A 17,414-nucleotide genomic window follows, 5' to 3' on the forward strand; every position below is an offset into this window, starting at 1 on the left:
AGAGGGATTTCATGAATCTGGAAAATGTTGACGGAAAGAAGAAGAAACAAAATTCCCCAGTCCCCACCCACCCCTACCCCCTACCTTACTCGTGAATCTAGAAGTGGCAATGGGAAACCGCCATCGTCGGATTTGCCATCGTCGCCGCGATGCATCTCCTTCTGCAAACGCCTTAAGGTTTTTTGTCAGATGATGATTGGGGTACATTGCTTTGTGTTTTGCAGGATCTGGAGGACTCTATGCCTTAGGGATTTTTTACTTTTTAATATTTATTTATTTTAATTATTAAAAAATAACAATGTTAAGTTAGAGTTAAGTGGTATGACAAAGTATCAAAAAAATGAATAAGGAGACATAATAGAGACACTATTTTCGGGACAGCAAACCTAGAACCCTGAGGGTGCGTTTGTTGAATCGGACTATCTCGGACTGAACTAGCTTCAAAGACTAAGCTGGACTGGCTTATATTAGACTAAGTTTGACTAACTTAGTGAAACGTTTGGTGCAATGTCGGACTAAGAAACAAAATAATTAACAAATTTTAATGTTATATTATTTAATTCATATATATTAATATTTTATTATTCATTCTCTCTTTTTTATTTTTTCTTAAAACTCTTCTTCTTTCTCTGAAACAATTTCACAATTTGAGATATTATCAAAACCAACTCCCAATTCCATTAATTGTATATCAGATCAAACCAAAAGATATTCTAGAAATCTCTTCCTCTTTCTGAAAGTCACAATTGCAGATCTCCAATTTCAAACGCAGATCAAATCAAAGCCAATTCCACAAATCTCTTCCCCTCTTTCTCGAAAGGCAACCTCTTCATCTGAGTGCAGCTAATGATCTTATTTTCATCGCCGGCATCCCACTGCCTCAGCTGGCATTCTCGGCCTCCATATTCCTTACTCACCCACCATTGGGTTCACAAAGATCTTGTCTTTTGGAGATTTGGGTTTCAACGACGGTGATGCAGGTTCGTCGTCAATCGTGTGAAGCAGACGAATCGAGGTCGAAGTGAAGGAGATGAGTCGAGGTCGAAGCGAAGCAGACGAATCCCAAGTCGAAGCAAAGCTCGGTCTTAGCTAGTCCGGTGCTTTTCGGGAGCTCCCGCTAAGACCTTCTAGCGAAGGTTTTAGTCAAGGCGAGTCCTCTTTAGTCCCACTAAACTTATTCCTTCGGCACAACAAACACAAGACTATTTTAACAAGTAGTCCAGTCTAGAAGTTAGTGAGGGTAAACAAACACACCCTTAGAGTCCACTCTGCAACTTCATCCTTGTCACTAACAAAAATTTCTGTACCCACATCAATTGATCCCCATATCCTTCTTGCAGAAGTGGTGCCGGGATCCTACAAAACCACAAACAGAAAATGTAAATCAATCACATGAAGTTATAAATGGTTTAAACTGAACACAAAATAGTTACCAAACACGACATTTTAATTTAATTAATTACCTGGTAGTAGTGGAGTTTACTGGATAGGCCTCCAACATCAAGCTCCCAAGTTCTAGCATCCCCAATCCAACCCTGCCCTTGTTTGGTTGGATAGCTGTACTCGGCCCAGATGGGGTGAGGAGGCAACTGAACTATCTCTTGTGCCTGGGATTACTGTAAGCATCACATACGCTTACAGGTTTCTCTAAATATTGAGCACTTCCCGGAGCACAGTAGAAGTGATAAGCCCCATATGGGAAGTTGGCGGTGCCGGTTCTATAAATTTTTCTGTTATCCGGAGTGATATGGTATGGCGGGCAATTGACTAAATTTGTGGGGCTGCACCAAGCCGCAGTTTCCGGGTTTGCCATCCCCGTGTATCTGGTCACGTCCGTGAGCACATCCCCGTCACAGGGTTTGCCATTGTTCTTCCAACAGCCACCAACGTCAATGAGGTAAAACTGGCTCTTGGGTCCTCCTCCTTTTTTGATGTCCAAAGTCAGCCTTACTTTAAAATTAGGTGATTCTGGAGGCTGAAAATTGACTTTCAATTGTAAGTTATGTGATAAAATGGACTAACATAATCCTTTTCTTCTCAAATAATCTAGAAGCAAAGTATATTACAAAACACAGGCAAATCCAACTTCAAAGAAAGATGATTTTACATATAATTTGACACAAGTTATTCTTCTCTACTTAATTAAATTAGATGCATAGCCGGGTGTCATGGAACTTGCGAGTTGCGGCTTTAGGCAAAAATTCAGCCTGACTTAGACCGCTTGATTAAGCGGCCTTGTGACCCTCACTGGAAGAACATCTCCAGGGTTGGCCTAATAGTACCATTAACAGTTAAAAAAAGTCAAGAACTTGAAGTTTATAACACCGTTGACCATGGTTTGGTATGAAATGCTATCTAACAGTAACATAATTGAATAATTAATCTATTTATGCAAAAAGGACCGAGACAGATACAAGATTCATTATTCATGAAAATCCTCAGCTGAATAAATTAACACCAGAAAATCCAATTAGCTTGGCAGATTCTCAGCCGTCCATTTGTGTCCTTGTTTTGTTAATTGGTAGTTTGTTATTTGTCATAAGATACAAGGAAAGTATATTTCCTGTATGCCAGTCACTACATTACATATTTTCTTAATCACCAAGACAAGCAATAAGACTAAACTTTGTGTATGCAATTACAAGTGTAAGTAACGTAGTTAGATGCAACAACAACAACAACAACAAAGCCTTTTCCCACTAAGTGGGGTCGGCTATATGAATCCTAGAACGCCATTGCACTCGGTTTTGTGTCATGTCCTCCGTTAGATCCAAGTACTCAAGTCTTTTCCTAGGGTCTCTTCCAAAGTTTTCCTAGGTCTTCCTCTACCCCTTCGGCCCTGAACCTCTGTCCCGTAGTCACATTTTCGAACCGGAGCGTCAGTAGGCCTTCTTTGCACATGTCCAAACCACCGGAACCGATTTTCTCTCATATTTCCTTCAATTTTGGCTACTCCTACTTTACCTCGGATATCCTCATCCCCAATCTTATCCTTTCTCATGTGCCCATACCTCCCACGAAGCATCCTCATCTCCGCTACACCCATTTTGTGTACGTGTTGAAGCTTCACCGCCCAACATTATGTGCCATACAACATCGCAGCCTTATTGCCGTCCTATAAAATTTTCCCTTGAGCTTCAGTGGCCTACGACGGTCACACAACACGCCGGATGCACTCTTACACTTCATCCATCCAACTTGTATTCTATAGTTGAGATCTCCATCTAAGTCTCCGTTCTCTTGCAAGATAGATCCTAGGTAGCGAAAACGGTCACTTTTTGTGATCTTCGCTAGATTGCTCCAGTCATTAGTGTGGATAAGTATATAAATGGATAGAGATAGGAAAGCAAACACAAGATGTAAGTGGTTCACCCAGATTGGCTACGTCCACGGAATAGATGAGTTCTCATTAATTGTGAAGGGTTTACACAAGTACATAGGTTCAAGCTCTCCTTTAGTGAGTATAAGTGAATGATTTAGTACAAATGACATTAGGAAATATTGTGGGAGAATGATCTCGTAACCACGAAACTTCTAAGTACCGGAGTGTGGTATCGTCTTGACTTGCCTTATCTGTCTCATAGGTAGATGTGGCATCTTCTCTGGAAGTACTCTTCCTCCATCCAGGGGTGGTATCTGTAACTGGTGGAGATGCACAAGGTAATGTATCAATTTCACTTGAAGCTTACTTGTAGTTTCAGGCTTGGTCAAGCGCGATACAAACCATGTAGTAGGAGTCCCCCAAGTCGCCGAGCTAGGGGATCTGCTGAAAGAGGTGACAGACAAGGTAAGCAATCAGAGCTCCGGCTGATTGTTCACATTCTCCCTATCTTGCAGGCAGCATGAAGGATAAAGAGAAGAAAATTGAGAAGAGATGATATGGGATACTTTTGCTTTTGAAGAAGTAACTTTCCACAGGCTTATTCTTGAACTGGGCTGGAGGGTTTTCTGGTTTCCTCTAGAGTATAAGGCCGACTGAAGAATTTGAGGGTCAAAACAAGTCCATCAAATCTAGAGTACGTTCAACCCTGCTGATATGGGATACTTTTGCTTTTGACATAGTAGTGGATGTATCGGCACGTGTGCTGTTACGCTTGTCTCCACATGCTTCCTTGTATCCTTCTCACTTGCCCTATCTGTTCCTCATGCAGATGCGGTATCTTTCCTGGAAGCATAGGATGTTGAAGATGAGTACTCGAGAGCAATGCCAGGTAAGTAATCAGGTAAGCGGTTCCAGGCAGTCAGTTCCTGGCTGGAAGCTTGATTCCAAGTGCTGACTGATTGCTCTCTTTCTCCTTGTCTTGCAGGTAAGAACAAGGCCAAAGGAAAAGACAGGGAAAAAGCATGATATGGGATACTCTTGCTTTTAACCCTGATGATATGAGATATTCTTGCTCTAGTATAGCTTGTTTACAGAGGTGTTATCGGGGGGAAAGAAAGCTGAATATATCGAAAGGCTTCGTTGGGAGTGCCCTCTTAGATAAGAGGAAGGGTTGAGCATTTTTGCAGGTCTGCCTGTCCGTTGGGGATGGAGGTCGACATATATAGGAGTCTCCCTAACATCAAGTAATAATGCTATTCCTTTACCCTGCTTGGTCATAGCACGGTAGTGGGAGCTGCCCAGCTTCACATGTTTTAACTCTGTCAGAGCACTTTGAAAAAGTGGTATGTGGTATCTGGAAAGCTGATGTTGCGTGTGAAGATTACAGACAAGCTTTATCCAAGGAGAACCAGCTCTTGAAGTTGGGAAAGTGGTGCCTCTTCGGTTTTTGAACAAGCAATCCTGTCGGGGATCTGGCTCTCGAGATTCGGAGAACGATGCCTCTTTGATTTTTGAGAAAGCAATCTTGCTGGGGGTCTGGCTCTCGAGATTCGGAGAGCGGTGTCTCTTCGATTTTTGAGAAAGTAATCATGTTGGGAGTCTGGCTCTCGAGATTCGGAGGGCGGTGCCTCTTCGATTTTGGAGCAAGCAATCTTGTTGGGAGTGTTTTCTCGAATGTGAGTAAAGGTTGGGCATGTTTGCTAGTCTACCTTGCCACGAAGCACAGAGGTTGACACACAGGGACTTTCCAATTATCCAGCAGTGGTACTGTTCCTTTACCCTCTCTTCGATTTTTTAGAAAGTAATCATGTTGGGAGTCTGGCTCTCGAGATTCGGAGGGCGGTGCCTCTTCGATTTTGGAGCAAGCAATCTTGTTGGGAGTGTTTTCTCAAATGTGAGTAAAGGTTGGGGCATGTTTGCTAGTCTACCTTGCCACGAAGCACAGAGGTTGACACACCGGGACTTTCCAATTATCCAGCAGTGGTACTGTTCCTTTACCCTTGTGGGTAATAATATGGTAGCTAGACCTTCAAAATTTATGTGTCTAAACTTTGTTAGTGTTGTTTCTTTGCTATTCTTTTACCCTTCTTAGTCAGAGCGATGTAGTGGGAGCTGCAAGCTTCACGTGTCTCAACTTTGTCAGAGAACTTTGGCAAAGTTATCTGTGGTACCCATGAGCTACTGTTGTGTGTGGGAAGTGGGTGATTGAACAGTACGATTCATGTGCTTTCTACTTCGCCAGAAATCTTCGACAGAATGCCCATAATTTTCGCAAAGCTGAGTGTGCGTGTGACAAGGCTGAAAAAGTAGGTGCCTCTTCGATTTCTGAGATTGGCCCTCGTGGTCTCTGAGCAGCCCAGCTTTTGAGAAAGCAAGCCTTTTCGATTTCTAAGATCGGCCTTCGTGATCTTTGAGCAGCCCAGCTTTTGAGAAAGCAAACGCCTCTTCGATTTCTGAGATCGACCCTCGTGGTCTCTGAGCAGCCTAGCTTTTGAGAAAGCAAACGCCTCTTCGATTTCTGAGCAGGCGCCTCTTCGATTTCTGAAGCTTCGTCGAGTGCAGATTTTTATAGGGGCTGACATTAAGTTCCAAAGCACACTTGAATATCCACCAGTAGAAGCTCCATTCTTGCACTTCTAAGATCTTGATTTGTCCGACCTCTTCTCTCTTCAACACCTTTGAAAATGTATGGCCCATCCGACAGTCGTTTTGACTTGAACCTTGTTGAAGAGGCAGCCTCGCCTTCTCCAGACAACATATGGCGCCCATCCTTCGTTTCCCCTACTGGTCCTCTTACCGTTGGGGATTCCGTGATGAAGAATGATATGACCGCTGCGGTAGTGGCCAGGAACCTTCTCACTCTCAAAGATAACAGACTACTTTCCAAATGGTCTGATGAGTTGGCTGTTAAGGATTCTCTGGCTCTCAGTGTTCAGTGTGCAGGTTCTGTGTCTAATATGGCCCAACGCCTATTTGCTCGAACCCGCCAAGTTGAATCATTGACGGCTGAAGTGATGAGTCTCAAACAGGAGATTAGAGGGCTCAAGCATGAGAATAAACAGTTGCACCGGCTCGCACATGACTATGCTACAAACATGAAGAGGAAGCTTGACCAGATGAAGGAATCTGATGGTCAGGTTTTACTTGATCATCAGAGATTTGTGGGTTTGTTCCAAAGGCATTTATTGCCTTCGTCTTCTGGGGCTGTACCGCTTAATGAAGCTCCAAATGATCAACCTCTGATGCCTCCTCCTTCTAGGGTTCTGTCCAATACTGAGGCTCCGAATGATCCCTATCCGGTGCCTTCTCTTTCTGGGGCTCTACCGACTGCTGAGACTTCTCCTAAGCAACCTTTGTGAAGGCTCCCTCTTGTTTGTTTATTTTGACTCAAGTATATGTACATATTTGTAACTTATCGGGGATATCAATAAATAAGCTTTCCTTCATTTCAACGTATTGTGTTAAATACACCAAAGCCTTCTTCGCTAAGTTCTTTGAATTTTCTTTTGTTGAAGCTTGTATGTTGAAGCTTTGTGAGTGGAGCATGTAGGTTGAGGTAGTGTTCCTTTAATTTCCCGAGTGAGGGAAACTTCTCGGTTGGAGACTTGGAAAATCCAAGTCACTGAGTGGGATCGGCTATATGAATCTTAGAACGCCATTGTGTTCTGTCCTGTGTCATGTCCTCCGTTAGATCCAAGTACTCTAAGTCTTTTCTTAGGGTCTCTTCCAAAGTTTTCCTAGGTCTTCCTCTACCCCTTCGGCCCTGAACCTCTGTCCCATAGTCGCATCTTCTAATCGGAGCGTCAGTAGGCCTTCTTTGCACATGTCCAAACCACCGTAACTGATTTTCCCTCATCTTTCCTTCAATTTCGGCTACTCCTACTTTACCCCGGATATCCTCATTCCTAATCTTATCCTTTCTCGTGTGCCCACACATCCAACGAAGCATCCTCATCTCCGCTACACCCATTTTGTGTACGTGTTGATGCTTCACCGCCCAACATTCTGTGCCATACAGCATCGCCGACCTTATTGCCGTCCTATAAAATTTTCCATTGAGCTTCAGTGGCATACGACGGTCACACAACACGCCGGATGCACTCTTCCACTTCATCCATCCAGCTTGTATTCTATGGTTGAGATCTCCATCTAATTCTCCGTTCTTTTGCAAGATAGATCCTAGGTAACGAAAACGGTCGCTCTTTGGTATTTCTTGATCTCCGATCCTCACCCCTAACTCGTTTTGGCTTCCATTTGCACTGAACTTGCACTCCATATATTCTGTTTTTTATCGGCTTAGGCGAAGACCTTTAGATTCCAACACTTCTCTCCAAAGGTTAAGCTTTGCATTTACCCCTTCCTGAGTTTCATCTATCAACACTATATCGTCTGCGAAAAGCATACACCAAGGAATATCATCTTGAATATGTCCTGTTAACTCATCCATTACCAACGCAAAAAGGTAAGGAATTAAGGATGAACCTTGATGTAATCCTACAGTTATGGGAAAGCTTTCGGTTTGTCCTTCATGAGTTCTTACGGCAGTCTTTGCTCCTTCATACATATCCTGTATAGCTTGGATATATGCTACTCGTACTCCTTTCTTCTCTAAAATCCTCCAAAGAATGTCTCTTGGGACCCTATCATACGGTTTTTCCAAATCTATAAAGACCATGTGTAAGTCCTTTTTCCCATCTCTATATCTTTCCATCAATCTTTGTAAGAGATAGATTGCCTCCATGGTTGAGCGCCCTGGCATGAACCCGAATTGGTTGTCCGAAACCCGTGTCTCTTGCCTCAATCTATGCTCAATGACTCTCTCCCAGAGCTTCATTGTATGACTCATTAGCTTAATACCCCTATAGTTCATGCAATTTTGTACATCGCCCTTATTCTTGTAGATAGGCACCAAAGTGCTCGTTCGCCACTCATTTGGCATCTTCTTCGTTTTCAGAATCCTATTGAAAAGGTCAGTGAGCCATGTTATACCTGTCTCTCCCAAAACTTTCCACACTTCGATTGGTATATCGTCTGGGCCTACTGCTTTTCTATGCTTCATCTTCTTCAAAGCTACAACCACTTCTTCCTTCCGGATTCTACGATAAAAAGAATAGTTTCTACACTCTTCTGAGTTACTCAACTCCCCTAAAGAAGCACTCCTTTCATGTCTTTCATTGAAAAGAATATAAAAATAACATTTCCATCTGTCTTTAATTGCGTTCTCTGTAGCAAGAACCTTTCCATCCTCATCCTTGATGCACCTCACTTGGTTTAGGTCCCTTGTCTTCTTTTCCCTTGCTCTAGCTAGTTTATAGATATCCAACTCTCCTTCTTTGGTATCTAGTCGCTTATACATATCGTCATAAGCCGCTAACTTAGCTTCTCTCATAGCTTTCTTCGCCTCTTGCTTCGCTTTTCTATACCTTTCACCATTTTCATCGGTCCTATCCTTGTATAAGGCTTTACAACATTCCTTCTTAGCCTTCACCTTTGTTTGTACCTCCTCATTCCACCACCAAGATTCCTTTTGGTGTGGGGCAAAGCCCTTGGACTCTCCTAATACCTCTTTTGCTACTTTTCGGATACAACTAGCCATGGAATCCCACATTTGGTTAGCTTCCCCCTCTCTATCCCACACACACTGGGTGATGACTTTCTCTTTGAAAATGGCTTGTTTTTCTTCTTTTAGATTCCACCATCTAGTCCTTGGGCACTTCCAAGTCTTGTTCTTTTTTCTCACTCTTTTGATATGTACATCCATCACCAACAAGCGATGTTGATTAGCCACGCTCTCTCCTGGTATAACTTTGCAATCCTTACAAGTTATACGATCCCCTTTCCTCATTAGAAGAAAATCTATTTGTGTTTTTGACGACCCACTCTTGTAGGTGATCACATGTTCTTCTCTCTTCTTAAAGAAGGTGTTGGCTAAGAAGAGATCATATGCCATTGCAAAATCCAAGATAGCTTCCCCATCCTCGTTTCTCTCCCCAAAACCATGGCCACCATGAAAACCTCCATAGTTGCCTGTCTCCCTGCCCACGTGTCCATTTAAATCTCCTCCTATAAATAACTTCTCCGTCTGAGCAATTCCTTGCACCAAGTCTCCAAGGTCTTCCCAAAATTTCTCCTTCGAACTCGTATCCAACCCTACTTGAGGTGCGTACGCACTAATCACATTGATAAGTTCTTATCCTATTACAATCTTGATTGCCATGATTCTATCTCCTACCCTCTTGACATCTACAACATCTTGTGTCAAGGTCTTGTCCACGATGATGCCAACACCGTTTCTCGTTCTATTTGTGCCCGAATACCATAGTTTAAACCCTGAGTTTTCTAGATCCTTTGCCTTACGACCAACCCACTTAGTTTCTTGTAGGCATATAATATTTATCCTTCTCCTCACCATAACTTCTACTACTTCCATAGATTTTCCCGTCAAGGTTCCTATATTCCACGTTCCTAAACGCATTTTGCTCTCTTGAACTCTACCTTTCTGTCCTAGCTTCTTCACCCTTCCCCGTTTAATAGGATCAAAGTACTTCTTTTGTGTGTCCCGTGTAAAGTTGATAGGAGCATATACTCCCAAACAACTTTGAGTGGAGTCGTTCGAAAAGAAGTTTCTATAGCCCCCTTGCTCATTTAACACTGCATCCGGGTGCCGATGGAGATACAGCGACCCTTGCTCACTTATCACTGTGCTCAGGCCACACAGCGCGCCACTTACGGGTGACGCCCTAGCTTTAGCGCGATTTCGTTCTGGATTCATTTTCATAAAGATTCGACGTAATCATGGAGCGCCGGCTGTCGACTACCTGACGCCCTCCCCCTCCTCCTTTATCCGGGCTTGGGACCGGCAATGTAAGATAAACTTACACGGCGGAGTTAAGTAACGTAATTAGATGCGAGTGCTCAAAATTATATTCGGATGAATCGATTATTCTACTTACTGTTTTGAGCATTCCTCTTGTATCATAGTGATAGCCACCAGAATATCCTTGGGTTGCATCAGCTCTGAGGTAGAGCATCAGCCATGGATAATTCTTTGAAGTCTTGAGTATGTGTCTGAACTGCCAGCTTCCAGCATCAAGTTTCTTCTCCCATTCCACCTGGTAGAAAGATATCAAATCGAGCCCATCACTAGGGTTGGATCCCAGATCATAAGTCCCACTAAAAGCTCCTCTCAATGTAGTATTACCATCCAGCAGCTGAGTCTTCTGGTGGACCACAGTGGGTTGATTCATACAGCCCTTACCAAAGCAAGGGAACCTTCCGGGATCGCTAAAAGGCGGTGTCTTTTTCCCATTGGAAGGGCACAGCCCAGCCATTGTGTCAAAGTTTCCATTTTTTTTTTTAGCATAATCATCCAGAACTGCCATGGTTTTGGAGAGTCTGGGACTTGACACAGAGAATCCAGATACAGCTCCTTCTCGACTGCATAGAGGTCTACGTTGCACAAAGCTCTCTGGCTGATCCCTGGGAATGGTGTCCCCACCCCAAGCAAGTTATCTTTTTCGCTCACTCTGTGTTTTAAGGAAGTACCTAAGTTTAACAGATAAATTAATCAGAATTAATTAAGAATTATGTAGTGACCAACATTGTCAAGGTATTGGAACATTTATCAAACAAATGGTGAGCAAGTAAATAAATGATTGAAGTGAATTTTCCTCAGTTTCTTTGTTGGTTGATGGTGATTAGGCTTACTTGTGAGATTAAAGCAATTAGCAACTCTGGGGCTGCCCATATCAGGTGCTTCTGCTCCAACTTCATTGCAGAAGTTCCAAGCATCCCTTCTCATTCCTGAGTCTCCAACTGTTTGAGACATAATCACTTTCCCCATAAACAAAAGCACCATCAAGGACAGTAATAATACAGAGCAGCGGAAGAATCAGACGTGACAAGAACAATGACACGTGCATCATCATCTGTTTCTAAAACTTTGACATCTTCATCTTCATGTTTTCCATATCATTACTTTTGTATTGAATTTGATGGTGTGACACCAACTGGAAGCAACTATGGATCGAAGTGCTGGAAGTGGAAGAGGGTCTGTAGTTGGTTACAAGTCGAGTGGGACCTTTTATGGTCAACGAGACGCGCTAAATTAGATTTTTCGTTTGTCTGGATGAACAACCCCGGAATAACAACCAAAACTGCAATATGTCATTATCATAGGAAATGTGTGATGGTGTAAATCCTAGTTAGCTTGAGTTTTAGATTGCTCATTATTCTAGTGATTATTTATTGTTACACTTTGTATATAGTTAAAGTACAAGTTACTCTTTTCTCATGGTCACATGTACAGGGATAATTACATCATCCCTAAACATTCTACAATTTCTCTCTACTCTCTCTTCTCGCATCTGTTTTTATATATTTTAGTTAGGTTTCATATTGTATATTCTGCAAATGAATTTGTGTTTGTATATTAGTTTTTTGTTAAAAGATATTAGGTAGATTTATTGAAATATTAATTTATCTTTGACCTTTTTAAAAAATATAATATAAAATATAAAAGTGAAGAAAAGATAATATTGGGCTTAATCCTCTTCACTTATAAGTGAGAGGTTTTATGTTCGATTTTTGTCAAATGCAAATTTGAAATATATTATTGCTAATCTATTATGAGGCTAAGCTCATCCATTTCTTCGTGTAGATAATATCTTTTGTTCAAAAGAAAGAAAAAAATAATAATCATGTTGTTTTTCGGGCACAGAACTAAGGTACCGTTTGGTACGTGGGAATGTTAGTACCTAAATGTGTGTACTGAAATATATGCACTGAAATGTTAGTACCAAAATGTATCTACCAAAATGTATTATATTGAATTAATGTACCTAAATGTTTGTACCGAAATGTATGTACAAAAATGTGTGTACCTAAATGTATGCATCGAAATATATTATAATGAATTCAATGTACCTAAAGGAAGAAGACAAAGTACATTGAAATATGTTGTATAACAAAAATTAGTTTATCTAAATGTTTACAACAAAATATATTACAATTAATGAAATGAAAATGAGAATTATAATGAAATAAAATTAATACATCAAAATTAAGAAGAAAAAGAGAAATAATTAAAACATCAAAATATAATTAATAAATAAGATGATTAATGTACCTAAATGTGTGTACTGAAATATATGCACTGAAATGTTAGTACCAAAATGTATCTTGTGACGACCCGTCCCAAATCTTATTATTTTATAAATTTTAAAATATGAAATTTACGATAATGCCCTTAGAGGCGAGGGTATTGACTTTTGTGGATCAGCATACAATGACGTGTATGGATTAATCCTTTAGCGTTTTCCTGAAGTACTCAAGAAGTATTTTTTGTTTAAGTCACTATCCATACATTTTCATATATTTTTATAATGTTTATAATTATTTTTCATATTTAATTATTTGAAAAGAGGAAGAAGAGGAAAGGAAAAGGGCCACTGCCCAACCAGAAAGAAGAGAGAGAGGGGGTGGACCAATGGGAATGAGAGAAGGAGGAACAAGGAGGGAAGGGGACGAATCAGAAGAGGAGAAAGGAAGAAGAGAAAATGAGGGGAAGGGAACTGGGTTACCTCAACCCGCGCAACCCGACCAACCATTCAAAACCTCGACGCCGATTCCAGCATCCTTCCGGTGAACTGGGCATTGCCACCACCACCAAAAGAATTCATGTCGTCCTAGCTTCCATTTCCACCCAAGCTTGACAGCGGTGGGTCATCATTTCACGGCGAATCAACGTCGTCTTCTCCAGCGAGTCCGAGGGCACCCACGACGTTTTCTGTTGTTTCTAAAGTCAAATCCGACCACCACCACTATCAATGGACTCCTTGTGAACCTATGAACATGTCCTAATCTTTGGTTGGGACGTTGGAGCTCAAAAATTGTCGAATCGAAAAGAAACCATTTTGAGGGTTTCCAGTGATCCCTGCCAAATTTGAGGTGTTTCCCGGCCGAATTGGACTTCGGCCCATGTATGAAAATATATCCCCTTGTTGAGATCTTAATTTCGGTAATTGTTGAGAATTTTTAGAAATAGTTGAATTTTCCAGCGAGCCGAGGCGGCTGACCGTCACCCGCGGCGACTAGTGCGGCAGCACATGGCCAAGGGACCATCAATGTCATTTTTAGGCTAAATTAGATGCCTTAAGTTCATTTTTTGATAGTTGGAAAACGTAGGTTGATCGTTGGAACCTAAATTCTCTGTGCTACGTTAATAAGTATTTATGTGAATTAACGATCTGACCATTGGATCATCACCAAACTTTAATACATTAAAGTACATAATATTTAAGGACCATAGGAATTTATGGATCGGGAATCCAAAGTACCGATCTTCCCGAATTGGATTTGTAAGTTTGTAAAATAAATGTTAACCGCCAATTGATTTTGGGCAATTAGCAGAGATCCGACCGTTGGATCGTAATGCAAATTTAGTGTGTTATTCTAGAAGTATAATGTGGATCCTTAGAGATTGCGGATTGGAAATCTGATGTGCGGATCTTCCAGATCAAGTTATACAGAATTGTAAACCCTACCGTCGATCTTTGATCGATGATTGACTTGTGGTCAGTAGGTCTTAAACTATTTTAGAATGTCTTTGAGGATGTGCTTTATGTAAGTTACGTATTTTATTGATAAGAGTTCTGAGATGTGATTTGATAATTGTTCCAGGCGCCAATCATTCAGGACGCCTCAATGTGCATGCTAGTGAATCATAGTGTGGACTCCAGGTAAGTGGATCTTTTCCTTCTTATCATATGTATATACTTGATAGTTCCACAAACGTTTCTAAATTGATTTATGCATATCACATTCAAATAATTATTGTGAATTACGAATGGCTTGATCCCTGCTTAGGGTACATAGGCAGTCTAACGAGACGTTAAATGTAGCCATATAATAAATGAGAATGAATAATCGAGACAATAGTCTAATTTGGGAAATTGAGCAGTTTGAGGGACATTGGTGGAAAGATTATAAGATTTGACCCTATGTTTTAGTGGTTAAATGTCGATCATAAACCATTGCGTGAATTCAAGAAATTGAAGTAAGGAAAAGGAATTAATTGATAGATAATTTAGCTAGTGTCTAATTAGGCTTATCATCGATGATTACTCTCGAAAGTAAATAGTTTGGAAATGGGGCATTACAGTTTATGCATTCTAGACCATTCGTTTATATGTTTATATACCAGGATGTAAGTTTGAACTTCAACCGTGTATATTCCCTGCACATAATTATTGTGAACGCTCTGATATGCAAAGGTGAATGCAAGACACCAAGTAAGTTCAGGTAAGTATACGATATTAGTTGAATTGATGGGGTTATGGTATGACTACATTTATGTTTTAAGCAACTCCGACACTGTCGTACAAGTTGCAATAGTAGGCAACTCTAGCATTGTCGTACAGGTTATATTAGATGCATTTAAAGTTCATAAACCTGCACCCCGGTGTTAGTGCTCCTGCCCGTGACCAAGGCACAGTCCTTCACGTAACCTCTCGCACCATACGCTCACTTTGAATTCAAGGTAGGTGCACATGCCTGTCGTACATACCACTATAGGTGGTTCCGACTCGTAGGTGACTCTTCATGTGATCGTAGCACTTGATCGTATTCATTTACACCCAGTCATGTCATACAGACCACTATAGTGGTTCTGACTCGTGTGCATGCGTAGTGCCGTACAGGTCACTAAAGGTGACTCCGGCTTATGTGCTAGCAATGATTGATGAGCTATGATTTCAGTCGTGCAGCTCACCATAAGTGACTCCAACTTATATGCTAGCTATGATTGATGATGTATGATGAGATGCTAGCATACATTTATGATGAGATATGTGATGAGATGCTAGCATATATGTGATGATAAGTGATGAGATGCTAGCATATATGTGAGGATATATGTAATGAGATGCTAGCATATATGTGATGATATGTGATGAGATGCTAGCATATATGTGATGATATACGTAATGAGATGCTAGCATATATGTGAGGATATATGTAATGAGATGCTAGCATATATGTGATGATATGTGATGAGATGCTAGCATATATGTGATGATATATGTAATGAGATACTAGCATATATTTATGATGCGATATGTGATGATATGTGATGAGATGTTAGCATATATGTGATGATATACGTAATGAGATACTAGCATATATTTATGATGAGATATGTGATGAGATGCTAGCATATATGTGATGATATATGATAAGATGCTAGTATATATTTATGATGAGATATGTGATGTGATGCTAGTATATACGGGATGAGATATTGATTCAACCGTACATTATGTGTGGATCCGGCTAACATGCCATTCCCTATTGGTTTATTTCACCTGGGTTACTAATTTCTATTAAGATATTTGACGTAGCATAACCGCAAGACTATCATTTTGGTTATGGTCTTGATTTATAGTCATGCCTATTATTTTTTGGGAAATTAAACAGCTATTACAGCGAGGGGCTACTATCTATGGTAGTTGGAATTGGTTTGAAGAGTTTTGTTTCGCTCACTTATATTTTCTATTTTTGTACCCTCCATGTTCTAGCAGCAGAGTTCTGTATCGATGAGGATTTGTGGCACTTTTCAGCACAAATGTCTTTTATGATGGTATAATTATTATCTCATCTTACTATACTATACCTATGCTTTGTATCGCGTGTGAAGTGGGTTCCTTCCCACTCACCAGTGCACTCTGGTATTTAGGCACTCTTAGGTTTAAATTTATTCACATTTTTCCACATCATCACACTTTATGACTTTGTCACCTTCTAGGTGTCGGCCAGCGCAGCTCGATTCGGAGTCCTTGTGGACATTCTGGGTCGGGGTGTGTCATATCTAGCGAAATGTATTATATTGAATTAATCTTTGACCTTTTAAAAAAATATAATATAAAATATAAAAGTGAAGAAAAGATAATGTTGGGCTTAATCTATTAATCATGTTGTCACTTATAATTACGGTCTAGTGGGATTCCTCTTCACTTAGAAGTGAAATGTCTTATGTTCGATTTTCGCCATATGCAAATTTAAACTACATTATTGCTAGTCTATTATGAAGCTAAACTCATCCCTTTCTTTGTGTAGATAATATCTTTTGTTTAAAAGAAAGAAAAAAAATAATCATGTTGTTTTTCGGGCACAAAACTAAGGTACCGTTTGGTACGTGGGATGGGACGGAACGGAACACAGTGGGACGGGACGCACTTGTACCACGTTCGGTGCGCCATTTTGGCTAGGACGTCTTGTCCCGTGGAACGGATTTTAGTCAATTTTTCATGCCACCCTCCTCCTGGAACGACTTGTTCCAGCCCATGGAACACAAAATTTTAACCTTTTGGACAACAATACCCATTCTCTTTTCATTAATTTCACTTCAAAAATTAAACAAAATTAATCAAAATTCCAGATATCTCTCCATTTCTACACAATAGGCATAAAATACTTATTAAAAATCAAAATTTGCCTTAACAAATCAACTCAAAAACTGAGTTTTCTTGTTTTTCCGGAAAATCAAGCTTCTTTGATCGCACTTTAAATTTTCCGGGAAACCGAGTGACAAAAACCCAACAAAAAGCAATTTTCTTTGTGTTTGATTTCTATATTCAAAGAAAAAAAACAACAAAACGAAGAAAACCCACATCGGATAAAAGGTTCTTGAGAAAGCCAAAGAGAGAAAATTTTCTGAGAAAACAAACAGGAAGAACATAAGGGTATCGGGGAAAGCCGGTGAAAGGACATGGCCAACATTGTCGCTCGAGGGATGGGACGGCGAAGATTAGGCGGAAGATGTGAGGGATGATGTTGAACTCATCGGCGGTGGCTCATGTAAGGTCTAACTCGTCGAAGTGGATGGGTACAATTGTCATTTAATCTTTCGTTCTATTCCGGCTTGAGCGTACACCAAACGTAGCATAGAACCTCTGTTCCATTCTATCATGTTCCGTCTTGTCTGCATCCCACACGGTACCTAAATGCCCCAAAAAAACCCTTAGTCGACCTTCCATAGAGAAAAGCAAAAGACGTACCTTTGACAAGACGTGATATTTGTTGAGTTTGCGTCGGA

At 40.7% G+C, this 17,414-nt stretch overlaps 1 pseudogene; it reads right to left on the reverse strand.

Moving 5' to 3' along the window:
• Positions 1 to 596: 596 nt before the first annotated feature.
• LOC126582635 (uncharacterized) lies at positions 597 to 11,348 on the reverse strand (annotated as a pseudogene).
• Positions 11,349 to 17,414: the final 6,066 nt, after the last annotated feature.

This window comes from Malus sylvestris, chromosome 9, assembly GCF_916048215.2.
Source record: "Malus sylvestris chromosome 9, drMalSylv7.2, whole genome shotgun sequence".
Taxonomy (NCBI): Eukaryota; Viridiplantae; Streptophyta; class Magnoliopsida; order Rosales; family Rosaceae; genus Malus; species Malus sylvestris.